Raw genomic sequence first — 11,584 nt, 5'->3', positions numbered from 1 at the left:
GTGCCCGTCTCTACTATCAAGACCTATATGGCACTATTCACCCACAATAGACTTTTAATAAAGCCATCAAGCAGCCTGATAGACAGACTGTAAAAAGCCAAAACCCAGCTAATGAAGCCATTAAGCTGGTTAATAAGCAGGCTGTGGTCCCCACCTGGTTTTATCTGGCTCATCTAGACTCATTTGTTTGCCTGGCTCTGTCTATACGCTATGCCTCCTGACCACTATAGCCCTCCCTGTGCCTGGCTGCCAATCTGCCCACCCCTCCATCTGTTCATCGCCTCTGGCACCGCAAGGCTGCTTTGGCTGCCATTCCATCAGTTATTCTGTGGCTCCTACACAAGAGCACTGTGTATCCACACACCAACAGCTGGAAAGCGCCAGCAACTGCAAGCAGGACATTCAAGGTGATCTTCTTCTTCCAAGCCTACAACGACCTAAAGCAACTATCACACATGATTCAGAATACAGCACCTACCACAGTGTCTACTTCTCTGCCAAACCGCTAAAGCTGGGTGTTACAGCAATAGAGTTTGCCACTCTACCTTGCTACAGATACATCGCAGTGTTTGCACAGAAACTGGACCAGACCAGCTACGGAGGGCTTGTGTTCCACTAATATCTCCACTGGTTAACTCTCCATGACCCAGCAGGCCAACTGCAAGCCTACTGACTCTCTGCCTCTCTCTCCTGGCCCTCTCCTCCACGAGAACCCACCGGACTCCTACAGGCGTGGCGGACCAGAGAGACCACAAGTCGACCAAAAACAAGGATCCTAAACTGGGGCTGACACATGAAGCTCTGAATCCTGACTCCTCCATCAAGGACAAGCATGAGAGTCAATCCACACTGGAAATGATTCTCAAAAAACTGAACAACGTACACAAAATTTGCCAAAGCACAAAGACCAACACTGATATACTGCAAACTGAAGTCGATGCGATCAGAAGAGACCTCAAGAAACGAAATCTGAGAGTAACGAACGCTGAAAACCAAATAAGCATGACGAAGGATTGCCTGGTGGCACAGTCCAAACACCTACTTAAGAATGACAAATCCCTTGCTACTCTCAAATGCGAACTAACTGAGTTGGAAGACTGCAATAGGATGGGCAACCTCAGGATCTCCAGTCTACCAGAGGGAACAAAAAAGACAGCTCCCTCAAGTCATTGATTCGAAGGGCCCTGAGTGTTAACTTCAGCAAAGACTTTGAAATTAAACAGGCGCATAGGGCGCCCTTCTACAAACCAAAAACATATCCAGTCCACAGACTCTAAATTTTTTACCCTTGTGCTACCAACACACAGAACTCATCTTATTCCACATGAAGAAAACCAGATTGCTCTCCTGGCAAGGGGCAAAAATCAACATCTCCCATGACTATGCCAGAGACACAGCCATCAAAAGGAGGGGATTCCTAGCCCTCAAAAGTGCGCTAATAGACAGAGCCATACAGCACTTCTTTATTGGCCCAGCCCAATTCAAAATAAATCATCCTGGCGAGACTCATGTGTTCTCTGAGCCGAACGATCTTCTTAGACAACACTACAGAGACTCATATGGAGGCCCCCACAAGTGGTTCTGGATGATTTTATTTATTTATTTACGTGTTATATAGGGCGAACTTGACCCAAGAGGTTATCAGAGCGCTTTACATTTAGGATCGTTGAGTTACAAGTTACATCAGATACAACAGCATAGTAAGGTACAGTACACATAAACAATGTTTCAATAATTCGTAGGGGAGGAAGGAGTAATAGCAGGGAGACGAGGAGGAACAATGCCCAATGTCCGGCTGGGTAGGTGACGGTCAAGGGGCAAACCAGGGCCAATCTCCTCATTAGCTGTCAAGCAGCTCCACCGGTCATCAGCCATGTTGCTCAGGTCTCAGAATTCAGGAAAAAAAGTTTTTCGTTTATTTGATTTGAGAAGGTAATATAGCGCTATCTAGACCCGGAGGTATCAGAGCGCATAACCAGGGGAACGTTGCATTAGAAGGTATATCAAAAGGATTATAAAGCGCTGGCTAGACCGGTAGGGATCAGAGCGCTAGAACACAGGAACATTGCGTTACAAATTACATCAGTTACAATAACGTAGTAAGGTACAGTAAACAAACAACGAGGTTGAGAGAATTTATGATGATGGCCACACCAACTACATCCAGCTCAGTGCCTTGCTATCCTTTGTAGCATGTCACAATGTTTTACGTTGTTTTACATTAATCTACAAAAATTTGAATAATGCCTTGTATGCCTTTTATGTATGTAGTGTGACATACCTCCACAAATTTCACTAACTCCACTATTGGCGTCTACTTCTTATAACGCATTAAATGTTTCCAATGTTTTGCTTTTCAGAACTAAAACATTACCACAGGGTTTAAGCATTGCTACAAACCCACTGGGCAATGCACGCTGCTCACTCCACTCTACTTAAGCCAGTATCCCTCAAACCTGTCACCTACAGTAACGACACAACCTCGATTTGCTCCTGGCCTCATCCCACACCTTCTACAACTCATCCCAATACCCCATCACTCCATCCTGCATTCTATTGTCACAGTCCAACTCACCGAATGCATTCGCAGGGGACCCAGCACATGATATAACACCGGGACTGATAAATGGCCCATCACGAACAACCACAAAACCCCGATACTAAACTTTTCAAACTTCACCATTGGGTGACCCTCCATAGTGAGTCTCAAGGGGCTGTTACATACCCCAAACCTGATGCCTCAACTATGCAACACTTGGACCCCTTTGTCCCCTCTCATTCTTACCCCCTGTCAGGCACCTCAATAAGTACCACATCCTTGCACTCTACTCCCTATGACGCCCCTCCTTAAGGCAACGGTGCCCTACTATAGAAAATCATATTGTGAGTCATATTGTCTCAGCTCACGAGACACTCCTAGGCAATATAAAACCCTCAGTTATCAACAACCCTTAGAGACTCTCAATACTTCACAACACCCCCTTATAAACTGTAGGGCTCTATACATTCATGTACCTCTCTGCTAGTACACGTTATTACACATACTAGTTCTCATTCTAGTACACATGCCACTGTGTAATAAGCTACTTGTGTGTGATAAGTTAGTCGCACCAAGTTACTTGTGATAAGCCACTTGTACCAAGTTATCTTACGATCTATGCAGTCTAAGTGAATATTTCTTACCAGTGAGAGGCTCAGTGTAGGCTAGTCAGCCTGTACCATATTATCTTAAAATATATGTAGTCAACTTACTCTGAGTAACCTATGTGCTCTAAGCGAGTATGCATTGCCCAACAGGGCCTCAATGTTTATACCTTATCAATCAGTAAGAGTTGCGGCGGGCCTGTGCCCTGCCACCTTTTCTTGTTCTTACTGGTTGTATCTTGCAAGTGTCATCCACTGCCCCATACTGTGCACCTCGTCTTTGAGACCTTTCTCCACTTTGGAGAATGACTGCTCCACCCACCACACTAACCCTAACATTAACTATTTCCTTCCACCTTGACGCTATCCCGTGTCATGTGATCCTCATGTTTCCTCACTGATCGTGTCACAACCTATGGCCCTTCATAACACCACATACACTATGCACTCACTGAAGCCCTGTGGGTGATCCTACCACCACCATGCTTAAAGTGATTTTCCAGAGTGCCAAAGGACTTAATCACCTTGTAAAGCGAAGAAAATATTCTGACTACTATCACTCTCCTAAGGGTGATTTGGTAATCGTACAGGAAACCAAAACTGGTAACAAAGAAGCCTTCTCCTTCCGCAGAGGATGAGTATCAGATACTGCCAGCCCCCACAATTACTTAAAAAAACAAATTGTCCTCACATTGATCTCTTAATCCTCTGGCCTCTCAATCATCTCAGCAGAACCAGACCAAGATGGCAAATGGTTAATCACATGACTACAAACATCCACTACAGAAATCTATGAGGTGAACATATATGCCCCTATCACTGATGCTCCTAAGTTTAGGTATAACCTCTCTGCCAAACGTGCACTCCTTCCCTCAGATGCACAGATTGTCCTCGGTGGCGACTTTAACCTCCCAATGGTCCCACTCCTGGACAGACAATTTGCTTTCAAACACAGAACCCCTAGATCCCATAAGACTCCTTGGGCTTTGTGCTCGGCTCACAAACTAGCAGATGTCTGAAGACTCCATAATTAGCAGTGATTTTACCTTTTTTTCGCCCTAACACAACACCTTCTCCAGAATTGACTGCTCCAAGTTGACTCCTCTCTCCTCCAATATGCCACCTCTGCTCCCATAGAACTGATCACTACATTGGATTATGCAGCCGTTTCAATACACCTCTGGATCCTCCGCCCCCCCCTCCACACCACCGCAACGAAGGCCTGAGACGTATGAACTTAGAGATTCTGGAAGACTCAAACATGACCAAGGAACTCTATGACGAATTAACATAATTCATACAGAAATACAAAAACTCTGTATATTCCCTAGTTACCCTTTGGGACTCCCTAAAATGCTACTGTAGAGGCCAAATAGTAAGCCGGATGTCCCAAAAAAACACACTTATTAAATGATATCTGAACCACTTGATTTCAGAAATCAAAGCTAAACTGGTTTTCCTGCAAACCAACGATCCAGCCACCCCGCCAGTCCTGAAAGGCCTCAAATACAAATTTAACTCCATATTCAGCAAACATGCAAACCTGTGGGTCTGTGCCCAAAAAGGTAAAAAAGCTATTCTACTTTAATAAAGAAGGGAAATCCCTGGAGGACTACCTGCAGTTTAAAGTAACTCCACCCATATCCAAACAATCAAAAAAGGAGCACAATGTGCTACAGACTACGTCTGATGTTATTCTTAAAGTATTCCAACAATTTTAAACTAACATATACACACACCCACAGTTAACACCCCCACTTGACATCTGTTCAAAATTCTAAGATTCACTAACAATAAAACAAATCTCCAACTCCCAGCGAACATCTCTGTCCAACCCAATCATAAAGGAAGAGATTAACCACGCCATCAGAAGTATCCCCTCTAGTAAGGCCCCGGGACCGGAAGGCTTCCCGATTTAATTTATCAAAACCTCACACACTCACGTACAGACACACTAGAAAAGACTCTTTCTTCCTTCTCTGCCTCTAGCTCAGAATCAGGGTCTGCATCTGAAGCCATCATCATGGTTACCCTAAAGGAGGGTAAGGACCACTCCAACCCAAAACATTTCAGACCTATATCCCTCATTAACATGGAAGCTAAAATCTAAGCTAAAATCCATGCGAACCACCTCAATCCCCTGATTCCCAAACTTGGCCACCCAACACAATCTGGCTTCATTAACGGCCGCCTAGGAAGCGACAACACCCGCTTTTTCCCCGGTATCATTGAGACAGTCTCCAACCCGTTTACTATTGCCCATGACGAGGAGAAGACTTTCGATAAAGTCTCATGGCCATTCCTAGAAGCTGTTCTCTCAAGACACGCCCTAGAGGAGGAGTTTATTTGGATGACTTTGGCTCTATACTCCACTCCCTCAGCCAGAATCAGGATTAATGGAGCTCTGTCCCAACCCTTTATGCTAAAACAAGGAACCCAACAAGGCTGTCCCGTCACCACTCCTGTTTCTACTTCGAATTGACCCTTTACTCCTAATGTTAAATAAATCACCGGACATCCCAGGCATATCTTTTAACAACACACCGTATAAAACAGCCGCAAACACCGACGACATCCTGACCTTCACAGAATCCCCTTACCTTGAAATTATGCAAATCCTATCCATTATCGATCAGTTCTCCCACTGCTCTAGATACTCCCTAAACAGGGACAAAACAGAGATCCTTCCGTTGAATATCCACTACCACCCGTCAATAGTTGGCTCCTTTAATTTCCAATGAAAGTCTAATATCAAGATATAGTTTTGCAAGAATCTCGCTGAATCTGTCTCCATCAATAAAAACAAAACCCTAGATACAATCAAGGATTTACTCTCAGAGTGATCACTGAAACATATATCCTGGTGGGGTCGATTTGAAACCATCAAGATGATGGTCTCACCTCTGATCAACTTTCTGTCTAGCATGTTTCCTAGCCGCCTCTCCTCTGACTTCTTTCTCAAGATCGATAGGGTTGTTTCTAACTTCCTATGGCAGTGGTTCCCAAACTTTTTTGACCCGTGGCTCCCTTGACCGAGTTGGCGGTTGGCCGTGGCTCCCCACCATTTTTTGCCAGTGGGTCAGGCAGCGCACTGTACTAGGCACGGATTTTTGGCTTGACTGTTTTAGGCCACGCCCTTTGAGAGCCCCCCCGGGGTTTTTCTTCCCACTTGGGGCCTTGCATTTGCACCAGGCGGCCGGGCGGCGAAGGCGGGGTCCGTGCGGCATCGGAGAGCCGGCCGGAGTCTAGTCATTCACACACATTTTACATGGAGGGAAGACACATCCTGCGCTGCGCCGCGGCGCCCCTGGCTTCTCATCACGGCACACCGGGGCGCCGCGGCCCACACTTTGGGAACCACTGCCATAGCTCAAAGAGTGGAATTTAAGTCACCATGTATTGCCCATAGAGCTCTACAAGGCCAGGGCCTGCCAATCCTACATCAATGTGTGCCCCCTACACCCAAAATAAACCATTTCAGCCTCTGAATCTTTCTCTTGCTACCACTCTGGCTATTAAAAGAGCTAGAAGGGGTGGTTCTTCTTTTAGCTTTAATATGGCTAAACTTTGGAATTTTCTTCCTCTGGTCATCTAATTGACAGACAATGATCTACGCTTGCATAAAGGAATTAAGATCTGACTCTTCAAATAAGTCAGTTTAAATGGCTTTCCCCGTTCTGTTGGGATATTTCCTCTAACCCAGGGCTAGAATGCCTTCAGGTTGCCATGTACTCTAAATGTCATAAAAACAGAAATAGAACTAGAATAATCAAACAAGATTAAACCCAAAGTGATTAATGACCGTGAAATAATACTCAACCTTCACCTCCTGAGAATTATCCTTGACCTGGGAGTACTCCTTCTGAAGGAGAATGCCTGCTGGAATAAGAATCTCAAACTTGAGACTCCTGCTTCCTAGGGTTGTATTATATATACGGCACACTTTTTCTGTTTGTGCCATGTTGCACCTTTCAAAAAGTGTGCTGAGTACAAACAGGAAACGTGCACTGTATTAGTTAAATACATTCTTCCGATTATTTTCTTTTAGCTTCCCACTTTCCTCTTAAATATTTGCAGGTATGGTTGGCAGCTACACTTTGCTTTTAAAGCGCCGTCCATTCGTGACTCCAAGCCCCCTTCCTCTGCCACACTTTGACCCCCAATCTATGGGTTCCCAGAAGTAAAATTGATTTTCAATTCCAGTACTGTTCAGGCCGATTCCCTGACTTGTTATGCGCTCGGCCTTCGATAGCTGCAGAACCTGGCCTGGGCGTCAGACATACTACGGAAGCCCGAGGAGGGGAGAAATGTCCAGGCCCCGATGGATCCGTCGAGGGTGTAATTTAAGTTGAGGGGGGAAAAACACCATCCCTCGGAACGCACTAGTGCTTAATTTGTGCACCTGCATTTCATTGGTTGGTTACATTTGCACTTATGGCTGTCCAACACATGGTGATACTGTTTTTTTTGTGGTTTTTTTTTTACAATTCAGTTTAACAATTATAAATTTATAAGTTTGCTTTTTTAAATTTTTTTATTTTATTCTAGTGCGTCCAGGCCATTCTCACTGTTTTGGGTGGCCTAGAATTGCTCAATTTTTCACATTTACAGGGGTGTGATGCCAAAATGGCATGTCTAGCTGATAGTACAAGCTGCAACGACCTTCTGAGAAATAGCTTGAACTCTGGCAGTTATTTATTTGGAAATTGGGCACTGCATGCATCTCGTACTGCAACGGCACGCAAATGTGGAGTTATTGTTGTTCTCGGCGCCGAGCAGCATTTTGAAAAGAAGTTTGGTTAGACCTAAATTCCCACACTTAAGCCTTCAACATTCTGAAGGGCAGAAGTCTGTCAGTTGAGAAAGTGGATAGGCAAGATAAGATTTTGTGTGGTGGTCTGCTCAATTTCCCACTAACAACTTTTCTGCATCGCAGGCCTGTAAGGCATGTCAAGATCAAGTCTTCTCGTTAAGGATTTGGGACATGTTAAGAGTAGTGTGCTAAAGAACGAGTTGAACGTGTGTGCCATTCCCATGGTCAGTGTTCATATCCTGCTCTAAAGGTGCCGGTGGAAATAGAACTAGTGAGTAGTCACTTTATCAATTAGGAATTCAGTATGTTCTCAACCTTTAGCCTAAGGCCGCTGTCTCTTTAGGTAGTGCCTTGTAGTTCCAGTTCATCTAGGAACTTGTGAAGGAGAAATGTATGGACACCACCACACCCAGCTAAATATGCTCTGGGTTTCAGCAGGCCTAGGTTAATGATGAAAATGTAATTACCTCGCAGTACTGTTCAGGCCGATTCCCTGACTTGTTATGCGGTCGGCCTTCGATAGCTGCAGAACCTGGCCTGGGCATCAGACATACTAGGGAAGCCCGAGGAGGGGAGAAATGTCCAGGCTCCGATGGATCCCTCGAGGATGTGCGGAGGGTCACACGGCGCTGCCGAGGCCTCTACCAGGCGGCCGGGCGGCGAAGGGGGGGTCCGTGCGGCAACGGAGAGCCGGCCGGAGTCTGGTCATTCACACACTTTTTACATGGTGGGAAGACACATCCTGCGCTGCGCCGCGGCGCCTTTGGCTTCTCATCACGGCGCACCGGGGCGCCGCGGCGCACACTTTGGGAACCACAGTCCTATGGGATAACAACAAACATAGAATTAGTCTTAAAAAGGTGAGAACACCCGCGAAAGTAGGCGGTTGCAACTTCCTTGACTGGTCTACATATCAAACTGCCAAAGGTTCATGGTGGTTTGAAACCGACCCTTTAAAAAAATAAGGTACGGCTCGATGTGGAATCCTACATCTGCCACCTTTTTTCTCTCTCATCCACACTGTTGGTGATGAACTACCCTTAATGCCAGTCCCGTACAATTTTTAAAGACACCCTAACTACCATTCTTTCTATAGACATAGTCCTGACAACCAATATTCACAATTCAACTCTTACATCATTGTGGTACAAACATACACTACACATTCCCAACTCCCCAACAACCAGTCCTATTTGGGCTACTAAGAGGATCCTAACGATATCAGACCTCTACACTAACTCCAAATAGCTTTCATTTGCCTCTCTACAGCACAAGCACGACCTCTCCAACATGGATTTCTATGACTTCTTGAAATTAAAGCCAATATATCCTAGCTTGGTCCCACCCATAATTCACCCCTAATACAGAACCTCTGTCTGACCCTTTGGAATGATCATGCTGTGTATAAATTCTACAGAATGCTTATGACTGCTAAAACCTCACGTCACACACCCGTTGCACAGAAATTGGCTTCCTACCTCTCTGCTAGAGACCTTACTCTCCCAAGCGAGGACGCCTGGATGAAAATTGGATCACACTTAATTCAACATAAATTGACTCTCTCATTGATCCAGACCAAATTCTTCACAACACATTTCATGTATTGGACCCAGGCAAAACTATTCTGCCTCAAGCTCAAAGACGCAAACACGTGCTGGGAATGTGACTCGTCCCCCGGCGATGAAGAACAGATGTTCTTTTCTTGCCCCAATCTGCGCACATATTTTGGCGAGATATCTCCCTCCAATTACAAAAAATATTCAAGACACCCATCTCACTCTTGTTCCCATTTATTCTACTAGGCCCACACTTTGCACCCCCCCCCCCACACCCCAGTCGATCTCTCTAACACAGATCTTACCCTCCTTGACCTTTTGCTCACCATTGCTATCAAAGTAATGCTGATCAATTGGAAATCTAATAATAATGTATCATAACACACCTGGTGGGCCTGGTTCACCTACCTAAGAAGCACACTCACACACATAACTCAATTTAGTAATTTGGGAGACACTTGATCACTTTAATTTTAACTTATCACCATAATAAGAAATCCTCAAAATGTCATTCCCTCAGGGACACAATTTTTTTTTAACCATCGACACTATGCATCATAGAACACCCTTCTTACCGAATCACATGACACTTATTCTCCTACCCGGTCTCTCCCCTCTCCTTCCGCATTCTTAGTTCTTGTACTAGATCACACCTACAATGATGTGTACGATACTCATATGTTACTGTCACCCGCTGCCCCCCCAGAGACTTACCATATCCTCTGGTACATTTTTTCTCATATCTCTTCCTCACACCAATGCTGTAGCCTCAATCCACTATCCCGTGTAGCAATTTCTACCAAACAGGCTGATAATCATAAAAACTAGTGAGGTACGTGTCTTGACATGACAATGATTCTTGCTAATTTCTTTTCCTCTCCCTCCTATTTTTCTTCTCTGTATAGTTTTTGTGTTACTAAGAATTATTTTGAACTAAAAAAAAATACAAGCTTTGCTTTTTCACACACAGTGTCCTCTTCATACAAAACTAACTACTAAGATACACTGTTCTTTTCCGTCCCTACCAAAACACTACTACAACCACTGGACTGTAAGTTCATCATCACGTTCAGCATGTGCAGTACCACCGTATTCTAAAAATAAAATACTTTAAAAACAAATATTAGCAAAGCAAACAGCTCAGGGCTCACACTATAGGACTGAGACCAAATGGCTTTACCAATGCTTGTTGTGTTTGTCCACCCTCTAGAGCATGACCTCTTTTTAGGTCTCGGACCTAAAGGCTGCGCTTGCGCAGTCTGGGGTCATAGATTTAATGTCTCTTAGTGTGCTGTTTGACCCGCCTCCCTGCCCCGTCTCTCCTCCATTGGCTGGCTTCCTAAACGGAGGCCAGCCATTGGAGGAGAGATGCATCACTCCAATTTAGCCCCGTCTTTTTCGGATTCGGGGGCGTAAGTTTTGCTGTTCTTTAGCTCGTAACGTCGTCTGTCACTCAGCACAGCAAAACACGCCCCCGAATCCGAAAAATTTCGGAAGCTTATGGCCACCATTTTTCTGCTCAGTAAGATGAGGTAGGTCGCATGCTCCCGCTGTTCGTAGCTCCCGCCCCCTCCCGCTGTTCGTGGCTCCTACTGTCCCCCCTCCCGCCCTCTCCCGCTGTTCGTGGCTCCTACTGTCCCCCCTCCCGCCTCCTCCCGCTGTTCGTGGCTCCCGCTGTCCTCCCTCCCGCTGTTTGTGGGTCCTGCTGTCCCCCCTCCCGCCCCCTCCTGCTGTCCGTGGCTCCCGCTGTCCTCCCTCCTGCCCCCTCCCGCTGTTCGTGGCTGTCCGTGTCCTCTGTAGCTCTGGCTGCCTCGTGAGTTGCACTGTGGGGGCGGCGGCAGAAGCTGAAGGGGGAGGCTGAGACCCACACGAAGCACTCCAGGCCGGGGCTCAGGGACGGAAGCAAACATGGACCACTACGACACCCAGACCAACGACTACATGCACCCGGAGGACGACCGGGACCTCCTGCTGGACCCCGCCTGGGAGAAGCAGCAGCGGAAGGTGAGCTCAGGTGGGGGCTGCGGTGTGTGGGGCCGGGGAGTGCACTCACAGCTGGCCTCGCAGACCT

Source organism: Lissotriton helveticus, chromosome 3_1 (assembly GCF_964261635.1).
Source record: "Lissotriton helveticus chromosome 3_1, aLisHel1.1, whole genome shotgun sequence".
In the NCBI taxonomy this organism is placed as follows: domain Eukaryota; kingdom Metazoa; phylum Chordata; class Amphibia; order Caudata; family Salamandridae; genus Lissotriton; species Lissotriton helveticus.
This window is presented reverse-complemented; position numbering follows the sequence as displayed.